We start from the raw sequence: 20,362 nt of genomic DNA, 5'->3' as shown, positions 1-20,362 counted from the left end.
GCTTGAATCAAAAGGTTCTCTGGGGTAGGTTGCTGGAAGAGAAAAACTAGATCCCTGGGAGCCAGTCTATGGTGTCTTGCAATGTGTCTATTAATTGGAGTGCAAGATCCCTTTTTTGTCCAGGTGCCTAGCAATACATCAATGAGTGCCTTATTAAACTGTAATAAAGGCTCTTGTGTGGACTGTGCTAGGTTTAAAACTTCTGTCAAAAGAGCCGTCTCAACCTCTGAGTAGGCAAACCAAGGTCAAGGACCTCTGCTGCCCTTCTCATCACAGAGATCTCACCAGGAAACTAGTCCTCAAGCAAGGGGTCAAGACGAATGGGAAATCTCCTTTTGGAGAGCTTTCCCCTCAAGAACAACAGGGTGTGTTCAGCCCCATTTACCCTCTTGGGAGCCAGAATGCCCGCTGCACACCAGGAAAATAACAGATAAGACCGTAGGCCAGCCACAGAAGCAAGGTACTGTTTTTACCTGGAGAAGTGTGGGAACACTGCTGATGGGAATTGTGTGGATCCCTGCAGCTTCCTAAACATTCCAATACACAGAAATATAAGGACAATGTGTGATTATAGCAAATGTTTGAGGTTTGTAGGGCACTGTGGGTAAGACAAATTAGTGGGGTCCATGCAAGCCTTACAACCCTGGGCCCCAGGGTGGCCTAGTTGCTAGAAATGTCTGGGTTTGGTTTGTTTCCCTTGGTGGGGGCTTAGTCAAGGACAAATTTCACAGCTGCCAACATTACAAAAAGAGATCATTTTTCAATGTAAAAATGTGTGTCTCCATGTAAGGCTTTGGTGCCTTTTCTGTTGTGGGTGCCGGGACCACTACACACAAGTGAGGTATCATTTGTATTGGGAGTAATGTGGGAATGCTGGGTGGTAGAAATATTGTGGGTCTCAACAGTTTCTGGAACTTTCCCTCACAGAAATGTTAGGAAAATGCATGATTGTAGCCAAGTTTTGAAGTGTGCCTGTCACTTTGGGTAGGAAAACATTGTGTGATCCATGTAAGTGACACCACTCTAGACTCGCCTGAATGTCTAATTTTCAGAAATGTCTGGGTTTGGTAGGTTTCCTTGTGTGGTGAACAAGCTTGGTCCTAAAAACTGAAGCTACACAAATCACCAGAATGGGTCAATGTTCAAGGTGAAATCTTGATATTTTATTGTTGCATTTGGGGCCTTTCGTGTCCTGGGTGATAGACTCAGCCACATAAATGGGGTACCATTTTATCAGAGGTGTGGAAAGACAGGAATCGTGTTTTTGGATGGTTATGCGTCTGGAAATGACGCAAGGCTGTTTAGCAGCATTTGTTTTGCCTCTAACCAGCCTAACGTCATATTCTGATGCACAACCTCCTATTCCAGTACTGCCACCCCCACCAGGCTAGGGTCTTTTTTTTAGATGCTAGCAAAACGTTAACCGCAGCTTGCACCATTCTGTAAATACGGTACCTGGCTGGCATTTTAAAATGAAGCAAGCCGGTGCTAAAAATGTTGCCGCAAAACTGCGTTAGCGCAGTTTTGCAGCAAAAAGTATAAATCTGGGCCCAAATAGGCAGTTCCAGGTCATATAGCGGATTATTGATGAGCTTTTTCAGATACAGTTTCCGGCAACATTTGATCTTCCGCAATGTCTGTTGCACTTAACTCCAGCAAAGAGCTCACCCCCCCCCAATCAGAACTTTTTTTAATGGAGCTGCCTCAGAGATTCTCCTTAATCCCTTTTCCAACCAATTCACCAATCCAATTAGTAGACCAAATCAGCTGCATCTCTGTATAATATGCCTCAAGGTTTGGGGCATCTAAAATGCCCCCATGGATTAGATGCATAACCTTCTTGATTGACCGCCGCCTGCAAGCACCTAAGATTAGTACCGACTGCATACTATTGAGATACATAAAGAATTTACAGCTAATCTCTATAGGAGGGCCAGGAATTGATACAAGAAACTCGGAATGATTAACCAACCTGCTCAATCAGGACAGAAGCTTAGTCCAGAAAGGGATCATCTATCAAAGGAAGTGAGAATTTTCTCTACATTTCCATCCATAAGGTTTGCTGAATGCCCAGGTAGTCAAGCACCACTCCAATAGTGCACCCATCCCAAGAGGGGTCGACAAACAGCTCTGCCTGCAGTGATTTGGAAAACCTACACAATTTGCTTTAACTTGTCCTGAGGGGGGAGTGAGGTGTACCCAAGCCAATAAGCAGACCAAGACAATTGCACCCAAGCCAATAAGTGGACCAGGGCAACTGCACAGGATATGCAAACACAGGTTTAATACAAAGGCAAAAAAGAAAACTGGTAACAACACAGAGGGCAGCACTTTGGAACCCAACAACTCTGGAACCGCCAGACCCTGGACCACCCAATAATGAGGCACAAATATAGAAGTAACTGCGGATCTCCTGCAAAGAAACACCCTGCACCTCAGTCATGGAAGCTGCCATGCTCCTTGTAGACCTGACATGGATCCCCAGAGGAGAAGGCAGACCAAACTGGTTATATAACAGCACAATCACTGACTTGATCCTCCTGCTCAGTGTCTGAGTCTAACTTACCCCCTTTATGGGTGAGACCAAAGTTAACAAACAAAGCAGAAGAGAGCCGGAACTCCTTTACCCTTTCCAGGTAGACCAGAACCACCCTCCACACATCCAGCGAATGAAGCATCACCTCCTCAGGAGAGTTAGGATCTGAGCAAAACACCAGACGAATCACTTCCTGCTGACAATGAAACAAAGAATTCACCCTGCGCACAAAGCCAGGGCCCATCCGAAGAACAAGCCTGTCCTCAAACACACACACAAAAAAGGACAGACAGGAAAACAAGTCTAACTTTCCCAACCGGTGATCAAATGTGACAGGCACCAGAAAAAACACCTTAAAGGTGAGAAGACTTAACTCCCCCAAACAGATGACAGAGGCTCAAATGGGGGATACTGAAGAGCCCACAACACCAGCAGCAAATCACAAGCTGGACATACCACCTGGGGGACCAGATAGAGATTGGAAAATCCCTTTATGATCCTGGAAATCAGACCCTGATCATCCATCAGACCCACCCAGGGGGACCAAAAAGTATTAATCAGTGAACATTGCACCTTATGAGTGGCCAGACTCAGACCCAACTGAAACCCATCTTGGAGATATTCCAGCACCTGAGGCAGAGAAACGGAAAGAGGAAGTACCTGCTGTCGATAACACCAGGCCTGACACATCTTCCCATGCCTACCATAAGAAGACCTGGTAGACAACGGTCTGGATGCTGCACAGAAAAGGAGACAGAAGACGAGAAACCCTGCAACAATAAGCCTCGCCACTGATGACACCTGGAGACATGGAAACCTCAGGGAAGATGGAACCAACGGGAATCTCCACTCCGGACCCACCTTCATCTCCATCAACAGAGGAAACCAGGCAGAGTGGGGCCATGCCAGAGCCACAGGAATAACCGGAGCCTTTTACCACCAAACCAGAACCAAAAACCTCTGGATGAAAGGGAACGGAGGGAAAGCAAACATCAGGCCCATAGGCCAATGGTACATCAGGGCATCCATCCTTGAAGCCGACTCCTCACACTTACGGGAAAAAAACAGGGTATAAGTGCATTACCAGGGCTTGCAAACAGGTCCACCCGGGGGCAAACCCACAACTGACACACTTTGGCAAATACCCTGGGGAAAAGACAAAAGTCCTGAGAGGATGGAATCTCCCTGCTCAGGCGATCGGCCTGCCAATTCAGAACTCCCTGAATAAATATGGCCTCCAATGGACCCAGAGTTGACTGAGCCCAAAGGAACAGTTGATCCGAAATTGCAGACAATGACAGAGCTCTCACCCCTCCACCCCCCTGTCGATTGACATAGGACCTGGCTGTGGTGTTGTTGGTCAGGACGATGACAGCCCTGTCCTTCTTGCAAACAGAAATATCAAGAAAAAACTGCTACAAACCTTGTCACAAAGCAGCATGCATTCCAATTGCCAACAATCAGGTTAGAGCAGCCGCTCCCTCCACTGACGGACAATGGCAAAGCTAATGGGGTGTTGATGGGAAGTCCCTGCCCTCCCCGGCAACCAGGGCATGTCCTAAAAGCCGGCCAGATGAAAGCACCACTGACCTCTGGCCCGGCCGCATAAGAAGAGTGAAGGGAGGAGTATCCCGAACTGCCGTATCGCTAGCAGACATGCACCTCCCTCACTCACCTTACTTGCTCCCACTAAATGTCACATGTCATCAGATGATTGGGAATTCAACACAGAAATACCGCATCCTTGCAGGCCAAACCAAAAAAATAGAACCGTGTGGCCTCCCCTGGCACCACGCAGCAGAGAAAGCCACTGAAAGTCACTGTTGCACGCGTACTGTGCCTGCTCACAGATCTGGACACACAAAAAAGGAACAAAAAGTAAGGGGGGAGAGAATTTTATGGCCCAGATTTAAGAGGGCCTAGCACCACATTAGCACCATTTTTTTGTGGCTAAGGCAGTGCTGAGGTGGCCTTTTCCCCACGCCATATTGCGCCACTTTGTAACCCTTTGCACTACATTATGCCTGCGCCAGGCATAATGGGGCCTATTTACAAGCCCTTAGCACCACTGGAACGTCACTTTTCGTGACGCTCTGGCGGCGCTAACCACAGCTCCATATTTACAAGGAGGAGTAACACCACTTTTTGTGGCATTACTCCTCCTTGTAAATAAGGGATCCTCCAACGCAGTTTTCTGCGTCAGAGGGGCGTGCAATGGGTGTTGCAATGGGTGTACCATCGCAAAAAAAACATTGTTTTTGATGCTGCCCCAGATTTACGAAAAATCGTAAATCTGTGGCAGCATGAAAAACTAACGCCACTGCAGGGGTGGTGCTAGCATGGCAAAATGAGGAGGAATGCTGTTATCCCTCCTTGTTTTTTGTTTTTACTATGTGTGCTGCATTGTGCAGGAAGGGATACCTCTTGCACATAAACAATCACTCCCCTCAATGCAGACACTCTTGCACTATTGTGCAAGGATGACTGCATTGGCACAGGCAGCTTAATTTAGTGCCGGCACGGGGAAATGCAGGGCTGCGCCATACTCTTGTGAATACGGCGCAGCCCTGTGTTTCAAAACTTGTGCAAGGCGGCGCTGTTGATTTTAAACCTGGCGCATAGTGTATTACACATTTTGAGGCCTTGCAGGCCTTTTACATATTGGTTAACTGTGGAGTCAGCAGGACAAGATGCAGTGCCACAGGTCGTTACTAGATGGCCCTGTAGATTCAATAGCAGAAGGTGCAGTACCACTGGTTGTGGCTAGATGTCCCTGTAGAGTCAACAGCAGAAGGTGCAGTACCACGGGTCATGGCTAGATGTCCCTGTGGAGCCAAAAGCACTCAGGCCCATATTTATACTTTTGTAACGCCGTATTTGCGTCATTATTTTTAAACAAAAAGCGGCACAAACTTATAAGTTTATGCCGTTTTTGCGTCAAAAAAGTGGCACAAATTGGGCTCTAAAAAAGTATAAATATGGGCCTCAGAGTACAGTGTCACAGAACACTGCCAGAACTGCTTCTGATGTCAGTAGCTCAGAATGTCCCCCAAACCCAGAAATGGCTGGAGAAGTAGCAGGTCCTCAGTGAAATGGCTGAAACATTTAGCCATGCTGCACATTAAGGCCCATATTTACACTTTTTTAGCGCCAGATTTGCGTAATTTTTTTACGCAAAAGCAGCGCAAACGTACAAAATACAATTGTATTTTGTAAGTTTGCGACGCTTTTGCGTCAAAAGGCGGCGCAAATGCGACACTAAAAAAGTATAAATATGGGCCTAAACCTTTATCAGAAATAAACTGTGTTAAAGCAGAAGGTGCAGAACCAATGGCCGTGGCTAGTTGTTCCTGGGAAACCTAGGGCCATATTTATACTTTTTGACGCAAAACTGCGCCAACGCAGTTTTGCGCCCAAAAAATTTGCGCCGGCTAACGCCATTCTGAAGCACCATGCGGGCGCCGTATTTATTGAATGACGTTAGCCGGCGTTAGCCGCCGGCGCTGTCTGGTGTGCGTTTAAAAAAACGACGTACACCAGGCAGCGCCGGCGTAGGGGGAAAATGGAGTATGGGCATCCACAAATGGTGCAAGTCAGGCTGAGGCAAAAAAATTGCCTCAACCCGATTTGCGCCATTTTTTTACGATGCCCAACCCCCATTGAAATGACTCCTGTCTTAGCAAAGACAGGAGTCATGCCCCCTGGCCCAATGGCCATGCCCAGGGGACTTCTGTCCCCTGGGCATGGTCATTGGGCATAGTGGCATGTAGGGGGGCACAAATCAGGCCCCCCTATGCCACAATTTTTTTTTTTTTAAATTACTTACCTGAACTTACCTTAATGTCCCTGGGGTGGGTCCCTCCATCCTTGGGTGTCCTCCTGGGGTGGGCAAGGGTGGCAGGGGGTGTCCCTGGGGGCAGGGGAGGGCACCTCTGGGCTCATTCTGAGCCCACAGGTCCCTTAACGCCTGCCCTGACCCAGGCGCTAAAATCCGGCACTAATGCAGGTTTTTTAGACCCGCCCACTCCCGGGTGTCATTTTTGCCCGGGAGTATAAATACGACGCATATGCATCGGAGTCATTTTTTAAGACGGGAATGCCTACCTTGCATATCATTAACGCAAGGAAGGTGTTCACGCAAAAAAATTACGCTAACTCCATGAACTTTGGCGCTAGACGCGTCTAACGCCAAAGTATAAATATGGAGTTAGTTTCGCGTCGAATTTGCGTCGAAAAAAACGACGCAAATTCGGCACAAACGGAGTATAAATATGCCCCCTACTGATTTAGCACTGTCTTGGCGTAATTATCATCCTTCAGCCCTTGGAGAGCATAGTGCATTACACATTTGCAGGTCTAGCAAGGCACTCAGAATTTTATCACAAACAAGGCCCTTATAACACAAACTCTTCTCAGCTGTAAAAAAACAAAAGTTCCAACTATAAGAAAGCTTACACATGCATCTTATACTCCAGTCAGTTAGGATTTTTGGGCCCCCCTCTAACCTAGTGTGACCCACAAAATGGCATAGACAGAAAGAGCATATCCTTCTGAATGTTTTGGTGGTGGTCCCATTGCCCTAGGACCACCACATACTGAGTTATGGCCAAAAATATGTTGGACAAGGAATGCCTGCAAAGCACTATGGAGTGGGTTTCCCCGAGCCCAGTGAATATTGTAGTGTCGGCTATCCCGCTGTTGGGGGAGAGCCCCTGTTGACGATTCAATACCTGGGTCGATTTCATGATATATAAAGTCACAAGAAATTTACAAAACACACACACACACACCCACAAGACACAACTACATGTATTTACTGATTATGTAAAGTACGGATCAAGTGTAGGGCAAATGCGGAAAACTAACTATGCGCGTGAACACAAGGGCTTACTGATAAACACAAGAGGCAGGAAACAAAAAATTAGTCCAAACAACAGAAAAACAATCCAGATGTAATTAAACTGTACTTGGCCCAGCCAAGTACAGGAAGTGACGTATCGGCTGCCAAACCAGTTATGGGGCAGCAGAGCAACACTGCCTTCAACCTATGGTAAGCAGCAGGCAGCAGAAGGCGGGAGCAAAGTCCTATACGCATTCCAACAGATCTTGCAGACAGCGCATGGGCACTGTCTAAGCTCAACCTAAACATGATTGTTCTTATATACAGCGCATCCATGAGCGAAAGCATTGAGGGCCAGATATATGGAAAAGTGGCAGCGCTGCGTCACTTTAGAAATGCAGGGATGTGCCGTATTTAAGTGAATACAGCACACTCCTGTGTTGTCCCCTAAGCTGGCACTAAATTTAGCTGCCACCGCCAACTCAAGCAAGGATGTCTGTGTTGAAGGGTGTGATTGTTTATGTGCGGGAAGGTGTTCCTTCCCGAACATAAACGATCACTAATGGCCCTTTGGCACTTCTGTGTGTGCTGCACAGTGCGGCACAGACAGAAGTGCCACAGCGTAATTTTCAAATGATTGTTTATGTGCAGGAAGGGACACCTTCCTGGACATGAACAATTGTTTCTGGCATTTTGCTCTTTTTTTATGTGTGCTGCAGATTGCAGCACGCATAGAAAAACCATAAAAGTATTCCTCCTCGTGGCGCCCTGCTAACGCCACCCCTGGGGGTTGATAGCGCAGGCATATTAATAAAAATATTAATCAGAGTTTATGTATTCAGAATAATAAATTTGCTTAGAAAATGTGAATATATGTATTTCTACAATAATAATGCATGCATTTGAAAATGTGATTACGATGAGTGGCCACCAATGTTAATGAAGTGTATTAATTAATGAGTTTTAACATAAAATAATTAGCACGTTTGACTAATGTAGTAATGCATCCTAATTAGGGTTATGTATTAAGTACGTGATATATTAATTGTAGGCCTTAACTTTGTGAGTGTCTTGGCCTAGTTTGTCAGGCCTCATGTAGAAGCTGTACTTCTTAGTAGTTAATAAAACGCTGACCAAGTGAATTAAACTGTGACATGTCTATTGTATTGTTAAATGTGCTCATAGTTTAAGCTTTCTAATGAGAACCGGTTGCTAGATGATGATGTTTCTATCAAAGTAACATTTTATGTGTAATGTGTGCGAAACTGATTTTCCCAGGACAAGAACAATGAAGACACTGACTGGAGTATAAGATGCAACATTATTGTTACCTGACGAGCCGGATGATGAGGACATTGAAGAACAACCAATCCACAACGTATGAAAGGAGAAATAGTAGAATTCATAGATTTGAAAGCAGAATGTAATTGGGTAAAGTGTAAACATATGATTAACTGACCAATAGGGAATTAGAGGAGAGTTCAGACAGTTTCAACTTTATGTTACCACACAGTGAGGGGACCGACATTATCAGGAGGCCATTCTTGTGAATATTCTGACGGTTATTATTGCCCATATTCTTATGCGTTTTAAGACATGCTTATAGACTTTGCTCTTACTGAACTTTGCTGAATCCTGATGACTGCTGATCGACTGATGTCCTGAGGACGAAGACTGATTCTGCTTTGCTGATCCACCCGAGGATAGGTATATGTTGAATGTGATTATTATGCATATTTACTTTTTCTTTCTAGGTACCAGCTGCATTTTTGATAGAGCCCTAGTTAGATGTTTTTTCTAAATTTGTGTTACTAAATTGTTTTGCATGAAGGCCAACATGCTGATGCTAATTTGATGTTAGATAAAGATTCTCACTAATGACTTATGATATAACAGGGACTAATGCTTGGTGAAATTACTCTGCTAAACTTCATGTGTTTCATTTGTTGATGTAACTGACATTACCATTGATTTGCATCATGAAACGTGTTTTAGTTCAAGCTTTGATTAGATTGCGCTTCTTCTGCCACTTTGGACAACCAGTGTTGTTTTTGTATGTGTTTGATTTGATATTGAGAAAAATCTACATGACTTTAGTATTGTTAATATAGGGAAATAAATATTCTGATTTTTACTAAAAGGTGTGGTTATTCATGGCTGAAAGGTCATGATGCGTGACAATTATTGACTCCATTGATTATTGATTTTGTTGATTATTGAGGAACGAACCATAGACGTTCAATATATAGCGACAGGTGTTCCCAGTTATGGTAGCAGTTTGAAGCTGGTCCTTTTGAGAGTCAGTATTATTGAGATTTGTATTTTGTTTTTCAGTGATGACAATTGGAGAGAAAATAATGTTCCCTTAAGCCCAGAAATGACTTTCCCAGATCCTGGATCCTGCTAGGGTTGTTTGAGGATTTTCCCGGCGGTCTAGTGATAGTGTGAATAAAGTAAATTGCGCTTGCGCAGCTTATGCAAATCGCAGGTGAATTGTGAAGTTTGTGAGGGGTTTAGGGAGTTTGCATACTCTCAATCAAATTTTTTAGACCTGACAGCCTTAGGATGGTCACCCTTACCTTTTTGCCTGCCTCCCTCCACTTTTGGACACTGTTTTGGCTGGTTTTTAGACTCTGCGCACTTTATTACTGCTAACCAGTGCTAAAGTGCGTATGCTCTCTCCCTTTAAACATTGGATCATACCCAATTGGACTATTTAATTTACTTATAAGTCCCTAGTACTGTGCACTATATGTGCCCAGGGCCTGTAGATTAAATGCTACTAGTGTGCCTGCAGCACTGGTTGTGCCACCCACTTAAGTTGTCCTTTCACCTTGTCTCAGGCCTGCCATTGCAAGGCCTGTGTGTGCAGTTTCACTGCCAATTCGACTTGGCATTTAAAAGTACTTGCCAAGCCTAAAACCCCCCTTTTTCTACATATAAGACACCCCTAGAGTATGCCCTAGGTAACCCATAGGGCAGGGTGCTGTGTAGGCAAAAGGCAGGACATGTACCTATGTAGTTTACATGTCCTGGCAGTGTAAAACTCCTGAATTCGTTTTTACACTGCTGTGAGGCCTGCTCCCTTCCCCTAACATTGGGGCTGTCCTCCTATATTGTTTGAGTGGTAGCTGCTGATCTGAAAGGAGTAGGAAGGTCATATTTAGTATGGCCAGAATGGTGATATAAAATCCTGCTGACTGGTGAAGTTGGATTTAATATTACCATTTTAGAAATGTCACTTTTAGAAAGTGAGCATTTGTCTGCACTTAAAGCTTTCTTGCCTTACAATCCACGTCTGGCTGGGCTTAGTTGACTGCTCCTTGTGCATTCACTCAGACACACCCCAAACACAGGATACTCAGCCTCACTTGCATACATCTGCATTTAGAATGGGTCTTCCTGGGCTGAGAGGGTGGAGGGCCTGCTCTCACACAAAGGACTGCCACACCCCCTACTGAGACCCTGGCAGACAGGATTGAACTGAAAGGGGGCCTGGTGCACTTCTAAGCCACTCTTTGAAGTCTCCCCCACTTCAAAGGCACATTTGGGTATATAAACAGGGCTTCTGCCCCTTCCAACTCAGACACTACCTGGAGAAGAAACTTGAAACCAGAACCTGCATCTTGCCAAGAAGAACTGCATGGCTGCCCAAAGGACTCACCTGACTGCTTTCTGTGAAGGACTGCTGCCTTGCTGTTGCCTTGCTGCCTTGCTGCTCCCTGGCTGTGGTGAAGCTTGCTCCTTTTCCCTGAAGTCTCAGGACCAAAATGACTTCTCTATTGCAACTGGACTCCTTGTGTGGTGAAAATTCAATGCACAGCTTGCTAAAAATGACGCACAGCCTGCCCCGCGGTGACAAATTCACCGTACGCCGAACTGGAACGACGCATCGCTTGTGACTTCACTCCACAAGTCCAGGATTCCATGCACAGACCCTGGGGCGTCGGAAAACCCTGCAACCCGAAGAGGATCCACCACTGAGTGACGGAAATCGACACACAGCAGTCCCTGCGTGGAAACTAAACGATGCATCACCTTGTGCAGCCCGAGAAATCGACGCACACCTCCTTTGTTTCCATGCTTCTCCTCCTCTGCGGCCCATTGCGGAGATTTTTCATGTGAACCAGGTACTTTGTGCTAAAAGAGACTTTGTTTGTTTTAAAAAGACTTAAGACACTTTATATCACTTTACAGTGATATCTATACATTTACTTATTGCATCTTTGATCATTTTGACCTGCAAATATCCAGATAAATATTATATATTTTTCTAAATAGTGTGTGGTGGTAATTTTTTATGGTGCTATATTGTGTTATGGTATGATTTATTGCACAAATATTTTACACTTTGCCTTCTAAGTTAAGCCTGACTGCTCAGTGCCAAGCTACCAGAGGGTGGGCACAGGATAATTTGGATAGTGTATGACTTACCCTGACTAGAGTGAGGGTCCTTGCTTGGACAGGGGGTAACGTTACTACCAACCAAAGACCCCATTTCTGACAAAGTTGTAGAAGGAGTGTGCGTAATCCGCCGTATGACAGTAGGGAAGTCGGCGAACTTCATATGTGTGTGGCGCTTTGTCCACATGGTTGTTGATGTACGGACCCTGCGTGGTCTAAGACTTCAGAGTATTTTGAAAAGTGTATGAAACACTTGGTTATATGCTGTAATTTGTCTGGTTTAGTAGGTTGATCGGGCGTGGTCAACAGGTCGGAGTGTGAGTCAAAGTGAGTGAGAGAAAAATTTCAACTGAGATTTGGCGAGTTCTATGTGCACCAGGACAGACCCATTGATCAGTTGTGGGTAAAATTTGCGAGTCGAATTTTGCTTGAGAATCTGGAAGACCGAGAAAGAGGAATAGCTGTAAGTGCGGGAAGAGCCATCAGTGAAAATCCATAAGGCTTCTGAAGCGATTGTGTTACCTTTACTGTAGTAAACCAGCAGATTTGTTTTTGGTTTTTGGATTACTGCTTGCAATATTTTGCATTCATTTTGTGTGAATTGGAGTTTAGGAGGGCAAGCCGCAAGACTTTGTCAGCCGCAGTACATGTGAGTGTGACGGTATTGGAGCCGTGATGGGGTAGGTTGGTTAGTGAGAAGGGTCTCGCATGGATTGGCAGCCGTCCGTGAGAGGCAATTGGTTGAGTTCGTAGGTAAAAGGAATCTTGGGATTAAAAGTCACTTCCTGAATTTATTTTGAATAACAAAAAGTCAAAAAGATTATTTTTTTCAAAGCTTTAAAAAGTGCCCTAAGGGGAGATACGTATATTACAGCGAGTGTAGGCGAGGCTACACCGCCAGAGAATTCACCGGCTTACATTGTAATGGAAGAGAGAGGTGTTGCGCCATGTCTTTGGTTAAAGCAATGGTGCAAATTGACAGAGAAAGATGGGTACTTAGTGTTTCCTACAAATGGGTCGTTCAATTTGAGGATTTTGGAACATTTGCAGATGGTGCTATATGAATCAAAGCCACTTCCGGGACCAGCACAGTTTGAGGCATTAGCGACTAGGGAGCTAGTAGCTAGACAGCAGCAGCAACAGAAATTTGAGAGGAGGATGAGAAAGGCAGAAAAGACTCTTGTGGAGGCTACATGGGATTGGGATCAAAAGGTATGGAGAATGGAGACTTTGCAGGGAAGTAGGTTGTTTCCAGCAATTACACAGGAGAATGAAAAGGAAGGAAAGAAAGCTGCTAGAAAGCCTAATAGAAGTCCGACTGAGAGTAGAGAAGCAAGGAAGTCTTCAAGAGTAGAGCAAGAATCAGACGATGATGAGTTTATTACACAGTTATTGAGATATCGCCCACCACTCTATAACATACAGGAGAGCGGTCCAAGTACCAGTGCAGAACCGATAGCCCGACACAGGTTAATGGGACAACAGGTCCAGTGCAGGTTGATGCTAGCCTGACACAGAATGCGATGCAGAGTGGTCTTAATGTGTCTACCACTCCTGTAGTGCAGACACTGATGCAACTGCCACAGGTACAAAGAGTATATCCTGATGTGCCCATTATGGAAACGACTTTGAACTTAATGGTGCCCACAGAGCAGGTGATTCCGAGACCGATTCAGGTTCAGACAGAACCCACTCCATTATTGTTGCCCCAAGTGCAGCCACACGTAATGCAGAGATTTACTCCAGTAACAGGGACACAGTCGGGGATGACTCCGATGATGAATCAGAACATGGGAGTTATTCTTCCACAGTTGGAATCTCAGAGCAACACCAGATGCTATATCGCTACCTATTACTGTAGGTCCAGCTGTACCATTATTTGCTCAGAAGAAACTGATTGTGGGGCAACAGGGAGCAATGTCCTAGAGTTTGATGAGGGGAGGTCATAATGAAGATGCTCAAGTAGTCTCTTCTGTGGACAGATTTTTGACGGGTCGAGATCATTGCTAGGCGTTAGTCCAGTAGTAGCACTTCCAGAAACTATGGCAGGGTCACATGTTAGTCAGAGTTTGAAATTGCTGACACCGCAGACCCCAAATGTAGTTGCATAGCAGGTGCCACCGGTCCAAGCAAGTAACAGTTCATTACAACGATTGACAGTGCAGCAATTAACTGAATGGTTAGACAATCTGAATACCCCACAGAATGCTTCCAAGGGAGAGGAGTACTTGAATTGTGCTAGGCTAAGCATGGAAGCAGGTGAGCTCATTGAAGGAACAATGGGGGTGAACAGATTAGAATCCTACACAGAGGCAGATTTGAGATATCTGTGCCCGAAAATGACTAGGCAAGTGAGCAATGCGCATCAGAAATTAGCAGATTTGGCATAGAAATAGAGAAAACAAAGCACTTAAAGAGGAGGTACAGGCTAGATTTTGAGACTAAAGATTTTGAACACATGAGGTCTGCCGGAATGAAGGTACACCTTAAGGAATTTCTTCAAAGTGCTCAGACGTAGGGAGCATTAGACAAATGGGAAGAAAAAAGATAAGAGGAAAAGAGATTCGGGAGAGCTGACTGAAAATGTGCAGCAGGATAAAGATCAAGTGAAAATGAGAGAGATTCCAGGGGGAATTTTGTTCACATCCCGTGGAGCAGAGGTGATATTCTATCATTTATGAATGATTATCTGAAATTTAGAGAAAAGCCAGTAGAGTGGTATCAGCAGACAGATAGATTTGTGAAACTTGCAAGTGCCTGTGGGAAGACTTGAGCACATTACTAGAGATAGTGGTTCCAGCTGATCTATGGATCAAGTGTAAAAGGAGTGTAGATTGGCCGACAAGTGAACCGGAGAGAGATAGAAGTAGAGGTGCACTGTCTCCTGAGGTAATGAAATATTACTATAAGGTGACTGAGTTTTTGAAAATGAGAATTTCGCCCAAGAATATTGATTGGCAGAGGATTGACAGGACAGCTCAGGAAGCAAAGGAGTCGATACATTTGTATTATGAGAGATTGTTGCAGCATTTAAACATTACAGTGGTACAGACTCAATTGAGGCGAAATACATGTTTCACTTTGTGTTCAGATTTGTGGAAAGGATTGAGACCTGAAATTGGGCAGATGATTAAGAGTCACTTGATCTGCTGGCAAGCAAAGCCGATTGATGAGGTGTTGCAGTATGCTAAATACTGTAGTGATGAGATTGAGATGAAGCAGAAAAAGTTGAAAGAGAAGATGATGGTGATGCAAATTAAAGCAGCTCATACACGAGTGCAAGGGAGTTTTTAGCAGCAGTTACCACAGAGGCAGCAGGGAAATGTCATGTTTCAGCCTAACCTGTTTCAGCCACAGATGAGAGGTAGAGGTCGTGGAGGAAATATGAATCGTGGTCCAGATTTAGCTACTGTCGTGATTCAGAATGATGTGCAGGGAATGAAGAAGCTATTACCGTGTCACATTTGCGGAGACGGGGGACATTGGAAAGAGGAGGGTCCGATGATGGTGCAGGAAGGTGTCGTTTAGCAGAGTAATGACATCAATTCATTCCAGAATGTGAGAGTACCGAGAGTGAGAGGTCCTAATCCAAATTTTCAGAATAAGGTGCAGAATTTTCAGCCCAGGCAGCAGGTGCAAATGCCCTGTGTACAAATGACACAGATGCAGCCGATGCAACAGCAGGTTTCTATGGTACCTAGACAGCAAATTCGAATACCTCAAGCCCCGATGGAACAGCAACAGATAATGCTTTCTCAACAGGTCACAGGTCAGAGGTCTAACCAGAGTAGTAACGCAGTGCACTAATTCCCGTAACACAGTAAGAATGTAATAAATTATGAATGGACAAGTGACAGTTCAGATGAGGAGCTGTGTGTGCTTGCGACTTCCTTAGACGTATATAAAAGGGGACCCTATGTGAAGGGAAAGGTTATGGGTTACGGAGTTTCCTTCTTTGTTGACACAGGAGCTACGTGCTCTACAGTGAGAAGTGCAGAAGTTCCAAATTTGCCTCTTTCAGGGAGGACAGTTCAGGTTGTGGGAGTAGCAAACCAGTATTTGACAAATCCGATTACCAATCCAGTTCAAGTTGAGATTGGCAGTTTCCAGGGATTACACAAATTCGTAGTCTGTAATTCAAGTCCTGTATCCCTACTGGGGAGAGACTTGCTGTGTAAAACAAAGTGTTTGATTACTTGTTCAGCTGAGGGAATTGAGACAAATAGTGAGGATGAAGATGATCAAGCTCCAGAGATGGAGTGTGAAATTACAAGTAAGGAGTACCCGTTGATTGAGTTTTTCCCGATGTTCACAGTAAAAGAGCTTCATCCTGATTTGCAGGGAACAGTTAAGGAGAAAGTGTGGGATCTGACAGAAAAAGAAGTAGGTTTGATCAAAGGAGTTGAGCCAGTGAAAGTTACTGTGAAGCTGAATGCAGTTTTCCCTCAACTTCCACAGTATCACATGCTGCAAGATGTCCTGATGAAAGTAGCTCAAATAATTGCAGACTTTGTGAAGCAAGGGGTTCTGAAGGAAGTATTGAGCAGTCCATGTAATTCACCGATAATGGGACTAAAGAAACCTTGTGGGAAAGTGAGAGTAGTTCAGGATTTGAGAAAAATAAATGAGATTGTGGTCAAAGGTTGCCCTGTGGTACCAAACACAGTAGTGATAATGTTTCAGATTCCATGTGACGCCGAGTGGTTCACTGTTGTCGATTTGTCACAAGCATTCTTTTCTGTGCCTCTTCATGAGGATAGTCAATTTCTCTTTTGTTTCAAATTCTTGGATCAAGTCTATTGCTGGGGCAGAATTCCCCAAGGGTTTTTAGAGTCACCTTCCATATTCAACCAGATCTTGAAAAAGAATTTGGAGTCGTTGGAATTGTCTTTCCAATCGATTTTTGTGCAGTAAGTTGACGACTTGCTGATTGCATCCAATACAAGTGATGAGTGCAAGTATGATACAATTGCCCTGTTGAACCATTTGGGAAAGAGTGGTCACAAAGTGTCCCCACTCAAATTGCAGTACTGTCAGAAAGTAGTGAGATATTTGGGTCATCAGATTGAGAAGGGCTCAAGAAAAATATCCAGGGAAAGGATTAGGCCATATTGCAGATAAATCCCCTGACTACACAGAGAAATGTCAGGATGTTTCTAGGGATGGTAGGTTACTGTCGCCAATGGATTCCAAATTTTTCAGTGATTTCAAGACCATTGCAGAAGCTGACTCATAAGGAGGTCACTGATCCCATAGCATTAGACCAGGATGAAATGAAAGCGTTTACTGAGTAGAGAGAGACTCTGTGAAGGGCTCCAGCGTTGGGTATGCCTGATTACACGAAACCTTTCACATTGTATTGTCATGAGCGTGATGCATGTTCTTTGTTTGTCTTGACGCAGGTCCATGGAGGCGCACATCGCCCAGTAGCATATTTTTCAGCTACTTTGGACCTAGTTACAGCAGCCTTACCAGGTTCTTTGCGTGCAGTTGGCGCAGTTGGTCAAAGCCTTACTCAGAGTCAGGGCATTGTGATGAAACATCCCTTGACTATAATGGTCCCTCACTCTATTGAGATTTTGCTGACAAGGACGAAAACCCAATATTTGACTGGTGCGAGGTTGACCAGATATGAGATGAGCATTCTAGGTTCACCTAATGTAACATTGAAAAGATGTACAGTGCTGAACCCGGCAACTTTACTTCCAAATGAAAATATTGAAATTGAAAAGGTGGAAGATGTTGAGCATGATTGTCTCGAAGTAACTGACTTCTGCACAAAACCGAGACCTGACATTAGAGATACCCGATTAGAAGAAAATGACCAAATTTTCTTTGTTGATGGTTCTTGTCTAAGAGACAATGCAGGAGTCCTGAGAGCAGGATATGCTGTGTGCACAATTACTGGTATCCTAGAAGCGTCTTGGCTTCGAGGAGTGTATCCTGCTCAAGTAGCGGAACCGGTAGCCCTTACTAGAGCGTGCCATGTTTCTGCTCGAATGAAAGTGACAATCTATACGGATAGCCAATATGGATTTGGAATAGTCCATGATTTTGGGCAGTTGTGGTCACAGAGAGGTTTCATGACCTCTTCTGGGTCGCCAGTGGGAAATGGTGAGAGAATAAAAAAATTGTGACATGCGATCCAAATGCCTGAAGAAATTGCCGTGGTGAAATGCAGTGCACATCTAAAGTCGCAGGACTTTGTTTCCATGGGAAATGGATATGCGGATCAAGTCACAAGGTTTTGCGCATTGAACTGTATATCATTCAAAGACATGTGGGAACTATTATCTGAGGATGATGAATAATGTACAAGCTATGCATTGAAAGTACTTGACACTTTGGAGGAATTGAAAATGTTACTAAATAGAGCTGGCAAGGAGGAAAAAGGTTCATGGAGCAAAATGACATGTGTGCAAAGGCAAGATGAATTGTGGGTCTCTGAAGAGGGTAAATTGGTTTTGCCAGATAGTCTGTTGTCTCAGATGGCGAGGTGCTATCATTGTCAAGCACATATTGGGAGGGATGCAATGATTTGTTTGTTCAAACATGATTGGTTCAACCCGAGGTTTAGACAAGTTGCTGAAGCAGTTTGCCATCGTTGTATCATTTGCCAACAGCAAAACGCAGGAAAAGGGATAGTGGTTAATTTGAGCCACATTGGAAGAGTGGGAGGCCCATTTAGCGGAATGCAGATGGATTTTATTGATCATGCCTGTGTGTGGAGGTTTGAGATATGTGTTGGTGATTGTTTGCATATATAGGGCCTGATTACAACTTTGGAGGAAGTGTTAATCCGTCCCAAAAGTGACGAATATACCACCAGCCGTATTACGAGTCCATTATATCCTATAGAACTCGTAATACGGCTGGTGGTATATCCGTCACATTTGGGACGGATTAACATCTCGTCCAAAGTTGTAATCAGGCCGTTAGTCACTGGATTGAAGCTTACCCTACACGTAGAAATGACAGCCTCACAGTAGCGAAATTATTGCTTAAAGAACTGATACTGAGTTTCGGATTTCCAATCTCTTTAGAATCAGATTGGGGAAGTCACTTTAACAATGAACTAATTAAATTACTGTGTGCAGCATTGAACATTGAGCAGAAGCTGCATTGCAGTTACTGCCCTGAAGCATCAGGACTAGTGGAACAGATGAATGGTACCCTGAAGTCAAGAGTTGCAAAGATGTGTGCGTCCACAAATTTGAAATGGCCTGATGCATTGCCTTTAGTGTTGATGTCAATGAGCAACACACCCGACAGTAAGACAGGATTGTCGCCGCATGAGATCCTCATGGGCAGAGCAATGAGGCTGCCAGCCGTGCCTGCAAACGCACTTGACAATGTTACAGATGATAACGTGTTGAACTACTGCAAAGGTCTGGCTGATGTGGTTTACTCTTTCGCTCAGCAGGTGGAGGCCACCACACTGCCACCGATCCATTACCCAGGGCACAATCTGAGATCCGGAGACTGGGTCGTGGTCTGGAAACATGTAAGGCAGACGTGTTTGGAGCCTCGTTGGAAGGGTCCATTTCAAATGATTCTGGTAACTACCACAACTGTAAAGTGTGCTGGAATTCCGAACTGGATTCATGCAAGTCACCCGAAGAAAGTGGCATGTCCATTGGATCATGAAGAAGAGGAGTTGTTGAAAGTACCAACAACAGCGAGAAAGGTCTCAGAGCCGGAAGGAAAAGAAAGGGGAACTGAGACGGGATCTGAGCACATTGAGGACGGTTCAGTCACTCCTGTGAGAGACGAAGAAGAAGACCTCCAGGAGGGTGACGGTGAGCCTATCTCAAGTGAGACAACAGGACAGCCTGATCAGAGGAGGGCTTTCCCAGAAGCAGACAATATTGAGAGACAAACAGAGCAATTGCCAGACTCAGAGGGCGAAGGAGTTGAGGTGGATCAAAGTCAATATGATCTGACTCCTTCTGAACCAGTTCCAGGTCCGTCAAGAGAAAACACCATAGAGCAAGGAGAAGTCTTGAGTTCAACACTGAAGAGAACGCTGACAAAAGGTCCACTGAAAGGAGATAAGTGGCCGGAATCACAAGGAAAGAAGAACGCAATATCTGTTGAAACTACAATTGAGGAAGAAATAGACACAACAAGGAAAGAAGATCTGAGTGAAGGAGAGTTGCAAGGTGATCAAAAGTTTAAAAGAAAAAGAATAGCAATTCAGAAATATGCAGGTCCTGACTGGGCGTATGCAACTACAAGTGAATGGCAGGAAGAGTTTTTGTCTTTTTGTTTTGACAGAGAAGTTCCAGGTCAATATTCTGGCACTTGAAGGAAGTGGGGGAACTGAACTGTGGAACAATCTGAGAGAATTTTTTTAGAAAAGGGGCTGATGAAAATAACAAGAAGAGACATTGATAACCTGATTTGACGTTTTGAAAACTGATTTGACAAAGCTGCTAACGGATTTTGACAAGGGATCATGAGAGTGAAATTGAACTGCTGAAAGGAGAGTTGTCTATTTTTGATTTTTTTCTAAATTAATTCTGCTTTCTGATTCTTTACAGATCCTGAGTAACATTAGTCAACAAGGTAGAGATGCTAGG

This window comes from Pleurodeles waltl, chromosome 4_2 (genome assembly GCF_031143425.1).
Source record: "Pleurodeles waltl isolate 20211129_DDA chromosome 4_2, aPleWal1.hap1.20221129, whole genome shotgun sequence".
In the NCBI taxonomy this organism is placed as follows: Eukaryota; Metazoa; Chordata; class Amphibia; order Caudata; family Salamandridae; genus Pleurodeles; species Pleurodeles waltl.
Note: the sequence above shows the minus strand (reverse complement) of the source record.